Genomic DNA, 17,476 nt, shown 5'->3' with positions numbered 1-17,476 from the left:
AAACTAAGGCATCAGTTGGAAGAAGGAAGGAAAGATGAAGAAGACATGAAGAAGCAATGTCTAGAAAAGGAGGAACAACTTCAAGTTGAGGTAAATATCTTGAAAGGTAAAATAGAAGAAAAGGATAAGCTTTTACGATTTCAAGATAGTTCTAAAGTCTTGGATGATATTCTTAGTAGTCAAAGGTCTCCTGCTATCAAGACTGGTCTTGGTTTTCAAGAATCTGTTGAAGGTGAATCTAGTTCACAAGGTGAGGCAAGGAACTCTAAAGAGAAATCTAAGATGATCAACAAGGAGATGAAAGGTCAACCCCATCAACAATCAAGGAAAGAAACTCCTCAAAGAAAATCTTTTACTCCTCCTATGAATAATGTTGAATGTTATGTATGTCATAATCTTGGACATGTTGCAGCTAGATGTAGAAGAAGAAGAGTTCAAGACCATTATGCGGACAGGTCATCTCAATCAAGGTACTTTAATGGATATTGCTTTGCGTGCAATATGTATGGTCACAAAGCTGCTGATTGCTACAGGAGGAATATGAAACATGTAAGATGTTATACATGTAACAAGCCTGGACATATAGCAAAGGAATGCAGGAACAAAGGATGGACATCACACCAAAAGAAGAAAACCTCATCACACTTGAAGATATGGAGGAAGAAGGAAGTACAGTCAGCACAATGTACTGAGACACAGCACAGCACAGACATGTCAGACTCAGGGGGAGCTGAAGGTGTAAAACTTCAGTGTTCTGAATCTCATACGCAAGTTCCTTAAATGGAAGTCGCGTGTATACGCGAGTTAGACACTGCAAAATCGCGTATATGTCAGTCTGAGGAAAAGCAGTGGGGACAGGATCAGAAAAAGGATCTGATATGATTCAGTCTATTATTTTCTCTATTGGTTACAGTCTGCTGAGGATGTGTGGAAATGATTTGTTACTTGTATGATGTCTAGAAGTGTTTTTGATCCTAACTTGAGGATGATGATGTTTTGATGCTTATTGCTGATATATATACATAATCAGATCTAACAGATGGCACAGGTTGAGGGGGAGCATATGCCTTTAGCAATTCAATGTTGGCATTATGGTTAATAATCCTTGGTGATGATTCTTATATGGCTAAATGATATATCTTGCTATTGTGAGTTGTCTATGATAAACTCTCATATGATTCTTGGAGTTACATAGAAGATGTTCAGATCAGATTTATGGTTGATTCTTTGATGATGCATATATGGTGCTTACATGGTGATCTTCATAAGAACAAGGAGAAGTACAAAGCTTGAATACACATCTTCCTCACTTTATATACTGCTGTTGTCATATGCATAAATATCATACAGTTATGATATAGGCACTCATGCGGATAAGGATTGTTGCTGATGATGATATCAAGAATCTTTGTCAAAAGAATTTGAGCTCAAGATACTTAGTGCTGATACATGGATGACTACTCAAAGTTGCTTTATTGAAGACATGGTGATGAGTTCTTATCTATATGATGATGGGTTGATCCTTACATATGAATTGATGCAGACATACCTTGTTATAGGTTGATGACCTATTCTCTACAGGACATTTACAGGTTGATGATATGGAAATTTGTGTACGCGTATTGTTTAAAGGATATCCGCGTGCATACGCAGTTTTACAAGGGGATAGTCGCGTATATGGTGTACGCGTGTTGCGTAAGGTATATCTGCGTATATACGCTTGTTTATGTGTATACAAACGCGTATATGGAGATTTGAAGGAAATCAGCAGGGACAGATGTTGGTTGCAGAAAGTCTGATATAGGTCTGACAGAGATCATCTGGCACAGGTTCAGGGGGAGCAGATAATCTTCCAATGATGCATTGTTGGCATTATCTTAGAAGCCTTTGGTTCTAGTTCACAAGTTGTTGTTGATTTCAGGTGAATCAAAGTCAGAGGAAGAACAAAAGGATCTCTTGGTTGCTGATCTGAATGCTGATTGACAAGATGCTGGCGATATCAGTTATTTGTGACTTTCATAAGTCTTGGTCTAGATCTATTGTCGCTATGTCATGTATCTCATTTATGGTGTCAAGGTCATGTAACGGCCTATTTTGGTTTCCCCACTATGCCTGGGATGATTGATGCAATATGATTGGTTGTCATGAGTCAATTTTTGTATATCCTCACTTAGTTGAGAGATGGATGTATGTATGAGTCTTTGGTGATAGGAAGGTCTTTTATGATGTATAGAGTCATGTTCTTCTTGAAGAACATCTTATGCAGATCTTGCCTACAGTCAGGAAGAGCATGAACAACACACTTCAGCAGTACAGAGACTTGGCATGTACTCAGGGGGAGCATTGACAGATTGTTACACCTTGGCATATACAAAGGGGGAGATTATTCAGAGATTTCAGCAGGTACTCAGGGGGAGTATGGACAGTGGAATGATTCAGCAAAGGAAGAGAATATCTTGGTCCACCCTTTGCCCTTGATGTCAAAGGGGGAGAGTGATTTGGTGTTGTTGCCATCAAGTCCAAAGGGGGAGATTGTTGGCATTATGATGCATGTGTTGTACTTGATGGCAACCCTCTCATAGAAGAATATCTCACTTATGTATAACTGGGTGAATCTTCAGAAGAGATATCAGATGTGACTGATGGAGGACAGCTCAAAGGAATCAGATGATGAATCTTCAGAAGAGATATCAGACGTGACTGATGGAGGACAGCTCAAAGGAATCAGATGATAGTTCTAAGTGTGACAAGTTAGCTTTGCCATCAAGTCCAAAGGGGGAGATTGTTGGCATTATGAGATAAGTGTTGTCCTTAATGGCAAACCTCACTGATGACAACTCATAGTACAGAAGGTCAGCAACAAGGAATTGATGATCAGACAGAAGGTCAGCAGCAAGCAATTGATGATCAGACTATAAGAAGAAGAGAAAGTTCATACACGCAGGTTCGTTAAGCCCAAGTCGCGTGTACACGCAGGTTGGCTTCAGCAAAAGCGCGTGTATGTGGAAAAGTACCTTTGGTCCATGGCGGTTATTCCTTGGAAGTTGTGCCTATGGTTTTGGACCTTGGCGTCTCGGCGGACGTGTTGATCCCTAGTTTTGAAGTTGATGGTATTGGATTTCTATGGTTTTGGCTCTTGGTATTGAACAAGGCCTAAGGCTATATAAAGGGAAGGAAATCATTAGGCAAGTGCATCTGAAATGTCTTGAATATCTGAAGAAGGACGAGATCCAGTATGCAGGTTATGGGTTGATGATGCATTGCTTAATCTGAGCTAAGGAGAGATCTCATCGGTTGATGGAGAACTAGATCTAAGGAGAGATCGGGATCAAATGGTTTGAAATGAACTATCTTTATGATGCTTATTCTAGATCTACATATTGACGCATGTATTATTCTATAAGTGTTATGAGTATGACTGATGTCTGGTACAGCTGCAAGTTATGAGAAATTATTTTTAGATCTGTACGCGGGTTGTCTTTGATAAAAGCGCGTATACACGCGGGTTTGATTCATCGAAGTAGCGTATACATTGTAAAGCTTGATATTTGAAGTTGCAGATGGATCTGATGGTTATTACAGAGTTCTGTGTCTGCTCTGTGTTCTGGTGACTGTTGTTAACAGGGTTTCAGTGATTCAGAGTTTGATGATTGTTTTGAGCTTCAATGATAGTTATGGGTCCAGTATGAAAATTGGATGAAAAGTGGCCTTACAGATTATGTGTTGTGCTTCAGTGTATCCAGTATGAAAATGTATGAAACGTGGTCCCGGGTAGATCGTAGGCCGGCACGTACGTACTGGTAAACATATCAGCCAGTACAAGAGCCAGGGGGTTGTAGCTCCCTTCCACTAGCAGCTGGAAAACGAGTAAAGAAGCATTCTGTAGGTAGGCACCTACGTACTAGTAAATGGATCGGCTAGTACAAGAGCTAAGAGGGTTGTAGCCCTCTGCAGGTTGTAGCCTGCGTGCTGGTAAAGGACTGCACCAGTACATTGTAAAAGAAGTTCTCATTAAAGAAGAAAGAGACAAATTGCAGCAGGTGGTTTTCACCCACATTGGGTTTCCACCTTATATCATGGTGTTCATGTGTGTGGCATTTGTGTGATGATCTGTTCTGTTATACTGCACCTGTTTACTGTTAATATGCTTAATAATGCATTTACTGAAGATAAGATTAACTGAATCATAAGATCTCTGGATATACGCTAGTTGCATTAGACACAGTCGCGTATACACGCGGGTTCACTTAACTGAAGTCGCGTATATGTTTCTGAGTATGAAATTGAAAAGTTTTATCTGATCTGATAATACTGATTCACCCCCCCTCTCAGTATTATTTCCAACACGAATTTATTCTATTATTTAATTTATCTAATCGATTTTATTATATTCAATAAATTTATTGATGATGATGATAATGGTTAATGTCTACTAAGACCAAACTTTAGTCTACCAGATCTAAAGAAATGAATTATTTACTTTGATTTAAGATTTTATTCCTGTGCTCAAAAAGCTTGGAGAGAAGTCTCTCGAGCTCAGTGTAATTTTGACAACGTAAAAGGCTAGGGAGGCCAGTATTACAACAAAGATTTTGAAACTGAGATCTAATGTGGTTGTACATAGGGCACTCTAAGAGGAAGTGATTTTCATCCTCGATGTTTGTATTCTCACAAAGATAATAGAACCTTTCCATCCATGGAATTTTAGGAACTGGCCAACGACCCATTTCACTAAGGAGCTCATGAGAGTTCGTTCTAATCTTGCCTATATTAATTTTATGTTTATTATTCTATTTTATTCTATTAATCAATTTTATTCTATTGATTTTAATACATTAAATAAATTAATTAGATTTAAATCAATTTAATAAAATTAATGAAATTAAATTAAATCTATTTAATCTATTATTCTATTATTTTATTATTAAACCTATTTAAAGTATTTTATCTATCTAATTAATCTATTCTATTACTATGTCCCCCGGGTTGATCAATCGCCCTGGGTGACAAACTAACAGAATAGGAGAGAAGACCGTAGACCCAAAGGCTAGTGAAGTAAGTTGGGTTCCTGTCGAATAGAAAAAAGGATATTCATTCTATTATTCCATTATTTAATGTATTCTGTTTTATTTAATTAAGTATATTCTATTGATTTAAATAGATTTAATTCATTTTAATCAAATCAATTTGACTAATTAATTTCAATAAAATCTATTGAATTTATTATTCAATTTAAGATATTGAATAAATCTATATTTTATTATTAAATCTATTTAATTTTGTTCATTCTATTTATCTAATATTTCTTTTATTCTATCCCTCTATTATTCTAATTTCTCTATTGTTCTTTTTATTTTTTATTCTAATCTATCTATTAATGGATTTATCGATATAACATATTTTGTTAGTTAATCTATTTAATATGGAATACATAGTATAATATTGTAACAAACCTCTTCAGCTTACCTTTAGAATGTTAGCCCATAGGCACCCTAATTTTAACATTTCTTCATTTTCAGATAAGTTTCAAGGGTTTTCCAGTTCATTAAGCCAATTATTGCTTGCATGGTGATCATCCCAACGACTATACTCACAATCTTAACTTAAAAGTCATCATGAAGGAAATGAACCCTTTACACAAACTCATTGGATCAGTCCTCGTGCTTAACCCACAACTTCTTCATGGTCTAAATGCACTTGTTATCTTGTATCATTCCTACTAGCCTGATCATGCTACCGGTAGGCTATAGGTATAGTCCAAAAGATATTAATTACATAGTTCTTATGTAACATGGTGAGATGGCTAAACTAGCCTCATTAGTTACATTTCTTAAGATGCGTTCACGTGAGTATATACCTGGAATCATAACTACATAACTAGAAGCACTATATCCTAATTGTTACACATGCACCAAGGTTACCACCAGATGTTAGTTTCAATAACTATCTCATCATTATTAAATGTCCAATTTAGAATAATGACTTTATGGAAATCCTTAACACTAACACCCTGTAGTTATCATTTTCCAATTCCTTTAGTATAGTCAAAGGAATACCGACATGCAATCATTTCATAATGTAAATACATAGCATATATATATTCTGAACCTTAGGCTATAAAGTGTCAAGCATTAGAACATAATTATTTATCTATACTTCCTCATGCATAGTGATTCATTATCAAAATAGCACATAAGTGGCAGCATATACATTAATGCATCCATTCACATTTTACGTTCCTCTACTAATTTATCTCAGACTACCATAAAGATCCATACTATCACCTGCGTTCATATAAGAGATATCATAAAAGCCAATAACACAAACAATTTTGCTCATGTATATCAGTCACATGTAAATCTACAATCATTCTCATAGCTAAGAAATTCATGCAATTTATTTTATAAGCTAAATGAATTTGGAACAGAGAGGGAAGAAAACATCGTACAACACATTCCACACATATGCAACCAACTAAAACATCACTTGGAGAGTGGAGCACCGCCACCCAACAATGAATCACCTCTAATTCCCCCCGAGCCGAGGTTCTTTCCATGGATCAACTACCTCCAATTCATCTATGCAATGGGTATTTAGTATCCTCTTTAATGATTTAGTTTCCATTAGCGGCGTCCTGCTTTTATGGATTTTTCCATTTGCCTAGGTCTTTTTCTGGAAAAGCTCGCCTTTATCTCCCACGAGGATTTTCCTCATAAAAGCTTTCCTTTATCTCCCACAAAGCTTTTATGTTTTTTCCTTGATGGATGTTTATCTCCAATCCATCTAATGGATATTTATCTCCAATCCATCCAAGCTTATCTAGAATCACATCTAGAAGATTTATCATGAAATATTTATCTCTATCCCATTCCTCAATGGGATTTGGCAAGAATCTCATCTCTTGGTGTCTCACTTTTCCAAGTGATTTATTTATTAATTTATTTAATAAAATATTTGTTTTCCAATATTACATATCACACCTAGCTTTTCTCAACTTAGGTTTACATACTCTAACAGACAAGGGAGGGGTGTTACATACTCCCCCACTTAAACTTTACACCATCCTCTGTGTAGCACTGCATCATGTCCTTGTTCACAGGTAGTTGGTTTCCGAATCCATAGCTCTCATGGCCTTGCCATCTGATGCATGTCTTCCGATATATATCAGCTACAAGGAGTGCTCCCAGCATATCTCCAATCATGGCTTCCTGTAACATTGTTTTCAAACAATTGAGAGAAATTATAGATGCAGTAATTTAACTACGATCAATATCATGGTTTGTTACTCAATACTACTAAAAAAATCTATTGCTCATTATTCATTTTATCTAAAGAATGGATGTTCTCTCCCTCCATTCTTCCAAGCCTTTCTCGTCTTGTGGAACACTTTCTTTCTACATCTCCTCTTCATACAACAAATCAACTGGCATATTTGCATAACATATCATAATTAGGTTACTTTATATATAACCATAACCACATATACTCATCATAATCATATGTATGTCATACTACAATTAACCCAATGTTCCTTATCCTGGAATTGCTTCTTAAGTTCCTTCTTCTATGCAACCTTCAGATTGGTTTCCGTTCCATACACCTACCCAATGTCTTCATGCATACCTGCAAACAAGTTGCATTATACACACTATTATACATATCGTGTTTTAATCATGTAACACATGTAGTCATACGGGTACCATGTCTATTGCTTGTACATAGTACCATCTATGCTACAGCCCATCATACCATCCTCATGGAATCACATGCATGAAATAAGCTTTATCCACATGTTTTTCCACTATGTTAGTATCATGCCAAAAATTCCTTTATCTATTTTTGGTAAATAGAACAACTATGCTTAGTTTATAAGGAATTTTCATGAGCATGGTTCATTTCTGTAACCAAAGAAAATTTTATGTCAAGTGCAAATCATTTTCTGATTTCATGTGGTTGTAACACAATATCAATAACATAGTATTGTATTCATGCATATTTTCATCTTAATAATACCTTCTTCTAGATGTTCTAAACAAAACTATTAACTAGTAGATTTTTGAAGTTTAATAATCAGCAGATCAATACTTCATTCTTAAATCATTAATCTCATGTGATTTACTATTACCCTTTTTATGCCACAACAACTTGTTAGCCATGTGTAATTTAGTGTATATATAATCTCATTTCCCCTCCATGAGTTATACGTGAATGTTGTACTACTTTCAATCCTGCACCCTCTTTGTTGTAGGTACTTATGATCTCGTGGTACTTACATGTAACCAATAACATTTGTAACCAATTTTATGAATTCCTGCATGGGTTGTGTAACATCTCTGATTTTGTATTATTCAACCTAGATACATTATCAATGCAATCTAACAACAGAACCTCCCAAAATTGCTTGGTACAAAATATTCATTTCAATTAGTATGATATCAGTTTGTACCATTTAATTGATCCATTGGTTCATAACACACAATTTTTATTTCTTATTAATTACCATGGTTTTTATATTGTTGTACTCAAGGATACTTATAGGTCCCACTATGCATATCCAATGAAAGATGCATATGTCATGGTATTTCATAATTTGTTAAAGTTAAGTTCCCCTTAATCACACTTTCTTCCAATAGAAGAACAAATCACATTCCATGTGCATTGTATATCGATGCATTAATCAAAGGATTAAATTGAAAGACAATTTGTACAATTACATAGTCTGATACTATAACATGTTCTCACAATCTTAACACTATTTCATGGAAACCTTTACCATGGTATAATACTTAGGGTGGAACCCACTTATTTAACCCCCAACCTCTCATGAGGTATATAATTTCCCTTTGGATTTTTACTTATGAACCAGTTACCTTACTAAGGTTTAACATTTCCTTCTTTATATAATCATCCCCTCAAGTATTAGGTGGGATTTTTATTTAGCCATGTCATTTCATAGAAATTATACCATTTATAATTTGTTTTTATAACATGATGACCATAGTTTAATCTTTGATCGGAATCAATTACCACATATTCTCTAATAAGCATGGTAAATTTCCTTTCTGGTTTTATCATAGTCTAGTTTTATGAGAATTGTGATTCTTTCATTCATGAAGGCAACATATGTAAGTGTGTCACTCAAGTAATCATCATTTTTAAGTCACTTATTCATTATGGTGCATCATCTGTAATAACAACTTGTTATAAGATTTTTCTCATGACAATAAGGATTAATATCCTTCAGTTTCCTTATCCATCCCAACTGTTAATTCTAACACATAACCATAATTTGTTCATGCATACTTTTCGTGCTTATCATTGGCACATAACAACCCATGCATATATGCTAAGAATATAATCCCAATTATAGTTCAAGCAACTCAAATCCCATACATGGATGAAAATGTCAATCTTTACATGATATCCATATTTGTAAGCGTCACCACTCAAAACTTAATTTTTTCATAGCAATTTGTGCAAGCAAGGTTATTAATACAAATCCCAATTTTAATTTTACACATTTTTAGTGGATCCGGAGATACCATATTAGTCTCAGATTGCAATTCACGCATACTAAGGACTCACATTGATTTCCTATCAGGAATATCACTAGAATGACGGGAAATATGATACCCATTTATCCCATGTTAGTCCACATCACTAATATCAGTCATAAGAAAAAGAATGTGATACATTGTACTATCTGGTGAGTCAACCCTAGTTTCATGACTTAATACTTGAGCATTATTCTTATTGTGAGAAGAAAGGGACATTAAACATAAACAATTAGTTTTAATGGCTCATAATGGTGGTACAAACCTCTCTCCTCCCATATATTTCTTACCTGTCCAATGTAAATGGTTACAATTTAACTCCGCATATGACCTCGCCTATATGGTCAGTGCCAATCCAACATAGTTCAATGTTTGTAAATTAATGATCAAATATTTGGATGAAACCATCTATTTCACCGTCAGCCTGATCAATTTATTCTTAATTTTTCTAAAATAACCAATTCAATGGCTTGATTTGATCCATTCAGGTACAAAAAAAAAATGTATATAAGCATCATGCAATTGACCCCGGTGCTGAGAGTGTTAAAGAACACTGGAAACCTCAAGGCTAAAGTAATGAATTGACTTCAAAGAATGAATGGAAGTAAAAAATTATGCTACTATTAATCTGAGACTGGAAAACACCATCTAGAGAAAAACATCCTCCAAAAATTTTGAGGGCCCAAAGTAATAAGTCACAATAAACTTTGACATGGAAAAATTTGAAAATATTTACAAATCTGCAATTTGAAAAGCATGGGAAGATCAGAATTATCAAGAGATACCGAAGATATTCACAACAGGTGTAGGTTCCAATCTAAATGAGTCCTCAACAATTCTTACCTCTAGTGGTTAACACCTTCCTCTATTTAAAACTTCTGAAGATGGGAGAAATAACATGGTGCTTTCCCTTAAACAAAAAACTACAAGATATGGTACTGAACATGATTTCTAGTTGACTATAGACAATCCTACAACCTGTGGCATAATCTAAAAAGATACTGCCAAATTCAAGTTAAGAACATTGAAAATATGATTTTAAAACATATTTACAAAATAGTTCATGCAATAAACCTGATTTTGTAAAACTCTGTAAACTAATTCGGAAAATGATTTCTTGATTGAGCCGACATCTAGCCTATACTGGTAAATATGTCAATAGGCAAAGAAGTCAAAAGTTGATCATGAGGAAATGAAAACAGCTACAAGGGCCTTTTCCGTCTTTGGCTAAATAGGTGCCATAATATCATATTCAGCCAATGAAAAATATCCTACAAGTACATCCACCCTCGTGCAATAGCTATATCGTTCTCAGTATAGTAATATGATGATTCCATGGACCATAGAACACTTTTAGTTTCACCATCACTGCGAAACCCAAATCCATCATCTGTTTTTATTTAAGAAATGAGTGAGCTACTAAAGACACACCCCCCACAACATGTGCTCATGTTCTTCTCCTCTCCAACATCCCAGATTGGGTTTGTGCTAAAATTGCGAGAATAATTGAAATGGTCCTCTTTCACCGGCCACACTATCATATATATAGGAAATATGCTCCTAACCATATTAACAGTCCCGTAGAAAATATAGTGGTATATATATACCTTATTAGTAATCATATACATGATTCAAACATAGTATATATTTAACTTCGAGTATAAAAGAGTATATGAGTCTATAATGCATATTATCTTTCTTACCTTAATTATTTAGAGATTTGTCCAATTTTGCTGCCCAAATTGGAGATTTGGACAATAGTCAAACCACCGATAACTTCACTATGCCTCCACCATGGAAAAGGCCGAGCTCAACGCACCACATGAGAGTTTTTCTCTGGTTCTTTCCACTAGTTATAATAACATGAATCGTCATTATCCACAAAATTTTGTTGAATATCGCAACTATTCAAATGTATTTTTCTGCCTCGTCAAGGATGATTCAACGAACCTCCTCCTTCTTACGTGAGAGAGAAATGAGTGGGCAGATGGGTAATGAAGTCGTGACTCATAGGATTCACGATCAGCAAGCCCCGCACGGAGCTAGGATAATTGCATGGTTGTCAATGTGAAGCAATCAAGCAAATATGGAGATCTCAATTTCCATGGTCAAGTGCTAATATAGTAACCAGCCACATCATATACCCAGGTTTGAATTGGAGGTAGTAAAATTGTCATGATGGAAAAATGTAATAATTTAACGTTGCAAAGAATAAGATCCCAATTCAACAATTTTGCAGATAGACTATAAAAATGCAACCCAGAAGATTGCTAACTATATAGATAAGGCATGAACAGGAGGATTGAATCCTTCACCAACAGAGCCCATATGATTTCCCTCCAGTATGTCCAATATATTTTTCCCCATGTTGTTGATTCTAATTTTGTAAATTGAAAGTTAAACAAAAAATTACCAGGATTTCTTTTACCGCAATGGCTCTTTAAGAGTTTGGAATATGGATGGACCTCTCACATAAGGTCCCATGCAACATTTGTCTGAAATGGATTACTCTAGTCAATTTTTTCTTTTACAAAACCCACAGTGCTCGGGGTGCTTAGTAAGCTTAAAGTTCTATGGCATTTCACACTACAATTTTCCTTTCAATAAATAAAATTAGATTTTTATTGGGAGCACACCAAACATAATACAAATGACAAGTGGAGGCAAAGAGAGACTTACGAGTCCCATATTCTCACCATACTGTTCGATTCAATCTGCACTCTACCTTCTAGGATCCCTTTTCTCATCTCGGTAAACTCTTCCAACGGGAAACATATTTGTATATATGAACTCGGGAGTGCAAAATTAGGGACAAGAGAATTATGGAGGCAACGCTGACGCATCTACTCCTCTTCATGCATACACAAATAATGATACACCGATCATGGGTTCTGAACAAGAGTGGTTTTGTGGAAGGGAACCACCGTTGAATTTTCAGAAACAACCATCTAGATCTTTTTAAGAGTGGTAATGTCTTTAAAGAAACATGAAACACTCAGCTGCTTCTAAACACTAAAAAGTGAGCTTTTACACCAGCCTTTTCCTTAATTCAATTAGTTTCCATGACCAGGAAGCATGCGGCTTGCCTTACTTTTTTCCAAAAATACAATTGAAAGTCGTCACTCCACGTTGGCAAGGCTTATCCTTTTAGATAGTCCATATCCTTAATACATTTGATTTTTTCAATTATATTTTTTTTCCCAACATGTCAGTGGATAACATCCATATATCCATAACCCAGCAAATCAGCTTTTGGAATCAAATGCCTACGGATTCATTTGATGAGGTCAAACTCTCCTAGATGTTTCCCAAATCGCGGATATGATCGAACCTATCCCGATTCCATATGGGAAATAAACATCTTCCATTCTCACTTTTTTTTTGGGAGCTAGTATATAACCATTATCTATTAATAGCCTTCAATGAACAGTTCAGCAAAAATCTTGCGGATTACCATTTTCAACCTTGGCAGCGATATGTCTGGATGTTTTGTGCAACCTTCTGCCATCTTCGTATGCTCGACACAATTATTGTAAACCCACTGTTAGGGTCCCACCCTAACCCCCTTATTTATGTAATGGGATCGAGTCATAGTCAAGAGTCAATAAATCCCACATTAATAATTGTAAGTGGTTAACCCGAAATTAATGACGGGACCACAGTTAATTGCTAATGGGCCGTTGTATTAGATAGGTGGTAATAATAAAACCCATGGTATTGATCCTTGGTATTTCATGTATGAGTCATATATAAAGGAGAGAGACTCCCTACGAGGAGCATCGTGTCTTATTTTTGTATTGAGCTCTGCTCTATTAGAGGTTGCCCCCTCGAAGAGGCCAGAGAACATTGCTTTCTCAATAATAAATTATTTGCTGTTGTCTCTCACTGTTCTATGTTCTGGGTATCTTTCTTCGCATATTCTGTATTTGGGTATCTTTTGCAGGTTAAGAGCATAACAAGTGGTATCAGAGCACTTTCCAGGGACGGTGGGATCTCCATTTCGTAGAATTTTTTTTTTTGGCTAGAGACGTGTTCCGGCGTCTTTAAACCACGGGATCTGTCATTGAGCGCATAAACCTGCGGATTTGGGGAGGCATGCACGCAGGAAATACAAGAGGTGGTCACGCTTGTTGGACTCCCTTGTAACCCCTGTGGGTATCCCTTAAAGTAGTAGCGCATTAGATAGAATCGCGTACGGACTGTCTTCCAAGTACCTTCTAGGTATATCGGAAGCCGCTTAGCTCCTCTGCAACCTTGCCATAGATAAACCTTCGGCCGTCTTGCTGCTACAGTACACCGAGAACAACACTTGGAGAGATTACTCGCCCGTACGATAGGGTAGTCGGGTTGTAAGGCTAAGGGTATGGTTGATCCTCTTTAGTTAGAGCCCTGAAACATTGGGCCGAGTACTACTGTCAGACCCTTATGTATATTGTGATCTGTAGCACCTGACACTCCTCGAGACCATAGTTCCCTTTTCTATCTGGGGATCACGCATCATATCTGCCAGATCAGCGCGCAAAGAGGTGCAGCAGCAGCAGACATCAGTCCAGCAGTTCTGAGTTAGCAGACCAGCCACTCCGATCTATTAGATCCATCAGATCCACAAGCAGCAGTCTGTTCCGCCGCCCAGAACTATCCGATCTGCCATTCAGATCTCTCAGATCCACCAGATCTGAGTCGTTGTGAAGGGTTCCCATACCGGGGTATAATTTTTGCAGGACTTTTGGCCACATTGATCCATATTAGTCTAAGATCTCCTGGGGCGCTTATTGGTGATCTAGCCCATCAGAATCAGGACGACGAGATGAGCACGGTGGTACCATTCAATTCTTAGTGAAAAACTTTTTAGGCGGTCCCAATTTTAAAAAAACATCGGGTCGGTGCATGGTAGAAACTAGAGCTCAAGCGATGGCCAATGAAAGGATGGACAAACTTTAAGACTCCGTGCAATCCCTCCACATTCAGCTTAACCGATGTTGGGCCATGAATATGACCACTTTGTAACACTTATTTCATCCATTTTTACTCTTCTCTATTATATCATCTGTTATAATTTATCATTTAAATCCATTTTATAAATGATTTATGCTCTTATGAATGAATATTACCTATTCTCCTTTATTTCTAATAAATTCATGATTATGAATTATTTTACCAATGATAATTTAATAAGTTGGTTATAACATTATTTACCATTTTTAGCCTCCAAGATAATTTTCAGATTGAAGATTTGATTTTTAAAAGCGCCAACTCAGAAATTCGCTGGTTTAAGGAGTGACAGTTTTGCGGTTGAGATTCTGAGCAAATGAAGACGAATTTGAGAAATCCGGAACATGGGTTTTCTCCAAAACGGGCCCAGTTAACTTTCCCAAAGAACGGTTTGCCCAAATTCGGCTTGTACAGAGAGAAACGTAGGGTTCTTTGAGCACGATTTTCTCAGATTTGCTGTTGCGGCCATCCTCCAAATCTCAGCTGCAAACCCAAATTCGTCTTGCTTTTGTTGAGAGATTAAAGGAAATATATTTTCTTGTTGATCATCTGGTTAGAATCAACCCAAATTTGTAAAAGAAATCATGTTGTAATTATCTATGTCATAACTGCTCTCTGATCTTTCTCTATTTAAATGAAAACAAATATCAGAGAGGGGGAGACTTCAGGATGACTTTGGGGATTCGAATGATGGCGAATTGATGATTTGAATTAGAGATTCAGAAGCAAGGATTCATGATAGGATAGGAGGAAGGAAGGATTGTTTTATGTTGTAAGTCTCAAAGCTTCAACTATTGTAATAATTTCACTATTTAATGATTAATACATGAATTGGGCGTTGTTGTTCACTCTTTTCCTTCTGAAGTAACCCAGCAGCGTCCGCTGGTGGCTAAGGGCCCAGCCTCTGGTGGAGTACGCTACTGCTGTTGTGTATCATATCTTTACAATTGCTGCTGTATCATTATACTGTGATTTATGCGTGGTTTGCTTATCTTTATTACTCGGTAATCTGATATATCTTTCATATGCTATGTTATGCTCTGTTATAATCAATGCACTAATGGTTTTTCTCAGGAAATCTGTGTAATGACTCTGCATTGTATAATTGAATCTTTTCAGAGTTGATCGCATGCTTTTAGTCTCAACCAGTTATTTCTGTTACAGAGCGTCTGTATTGAATATTACTGTCATTTGATTCATTTGAAATCCTGGTTATGGGAATCCGAAAGTAATGTTATTCTATTTGGAAACATAGCCGTATTATCCTTAATTGTCAGATTACTATATTAGTGTGAGGTGTGCATATATGATCGATGAGTGTTGTTCCATAAAGTATATTCCATCCAGTTTGCTTGAGGAGTGAAGAGTGTTATTTCATAGCAGCGTGTGAGTAAGCTGGTTTTGACTAGCGAGATTTAGTTCTTTTAATTGCTGTTTCATTTACTGCTGTTCTATTTCCTTTTGCTATTTCATTTCACTTTCTGCCATTCCATTTACTTGTAATTGATGCTTTGGTGTGAGAGAAGGTCTAAAGCTGTAGTGAGTCAGCAAGTCGCTGCTTAGCTCCCAGATCTTTGGTCCATGCTCTAATTTCCTTTCCATCAATTTCTAGAGGAATGAGTTATTGCTACTGTATCCTCGATTAATGGTTGTTTGAATGAATGATTTAGTTTAGAACATTTCAGTTTCTTGTTGTTTCAATTAGATTTCTTTTTCAAGCATTCATTTACTTTTGGGTTTTAAGCACTATACTGCAAAACATTACTCTTGAGTAAATAGCCGCCTCAGACTGAGTACACTCTTGAAATACAAAGTCGTCCCTGGGTTGATAATTAATGTGAAGGTAATTAGGAGTTCAAAAGACACCTTTTTATCGCTCCACATTTTGGCGCCGTTGCCGGGGAAGAGTGTAGCCATTTCTAAAGAGTAGTGTGAATTTGATGAGTGCCTGCTAGGGAAGAGTTGGATCTTAAAAACGGAAGGTAAGAACCTGTGTACGGAGCATGTAAAAGCCCTGCTCCCACGTCTCCCACATCCGCTTTCCAGCAGGACTGTTAAAGAACCTAGAGTAGAAATAGATGTTTGAATTTTTGTGTGAATGATTAGGAAAAAGATAGAAATTTTTAAAAAATGAATCACATGATCTCACGCAAGTGATGATGTGAGCACCACCCATTTCACTAACCGATTGACAGGAACATTTGAAGAAGGAGCCTCGAAGAAACACATGAAGAACATCTTATATTATGGTAAGAAATGGCTCACGTTTTTACTTTTGAATTTCCTATCAAAGATATAGGAGAAGTGACACAAATGCACATAATTCCTCCATCTTTACCAAATTTTCATGGTTTAGCAAATGAAGATCCAGATACATTTTTATTTGAGCTCGAAATACTTTGTAGAGGATATGATTATTGTACTAATGATCAAAGATTGAAAGTGTTTCCTCTTACTCTAAAAGGAGCAGCTCTCCGATGGTTCATGAGCCTAGGTGGGAATTGCATCCAATCATCGGAGGACATGAAGAACATATTCTTGAAGAAGTACCAAGACTATTGCAAATCCAATGAAGATATTTTCTATATGATACAAGGGGAAGATGAAAGTTTGGAGGACTATGTAGATCTATTTCAATACAACCTTCAAAAATCAAAATATAAGCATTTGGAGAAAGAGACCTTAAAAACACTCCTTCTTAAAGGGATCAAAGATGAATTTTTAGAACTCTTAAATCTGATAGGAAAAGGTGATGTTTTTCAGCTATCATATAATGATGTTTGTGAATTGTGCATAAGGTATTCAAGAGGAATCTCCAAGGCTGGTAAGAATTCTAGAGATGTTTTTTCTTTGTTTTCCAAATCTGCTACAAGAATAGGAGACATAAGAGCTGAAATCAATGTTTTATTTGAAAATTTTAAAGTTGATTT

The sequence above is a fragment of the Pinus tabuliformis genome, chromosome 3_2 (assembly GCF_031772625.1).
Source record: "Pinus tabuliformis cultivar Carrire ecotype Pingquan chromosome 3_2, CPIR1, whole genome shotgun sequence".
In the NCBI taxonomy this organism is placed as follows: domain Eukaryota; kingdom Viridiplantae; phylum Streptophyta; class Pinopsida; order Pinales; family Pinaceae; genus Pinus; species Pinus tabuliformis.
The sequence above is the reverse complement of the archived record's forward strand: the minus strand, read 5'-3'. Positions refer to the sequence as shown.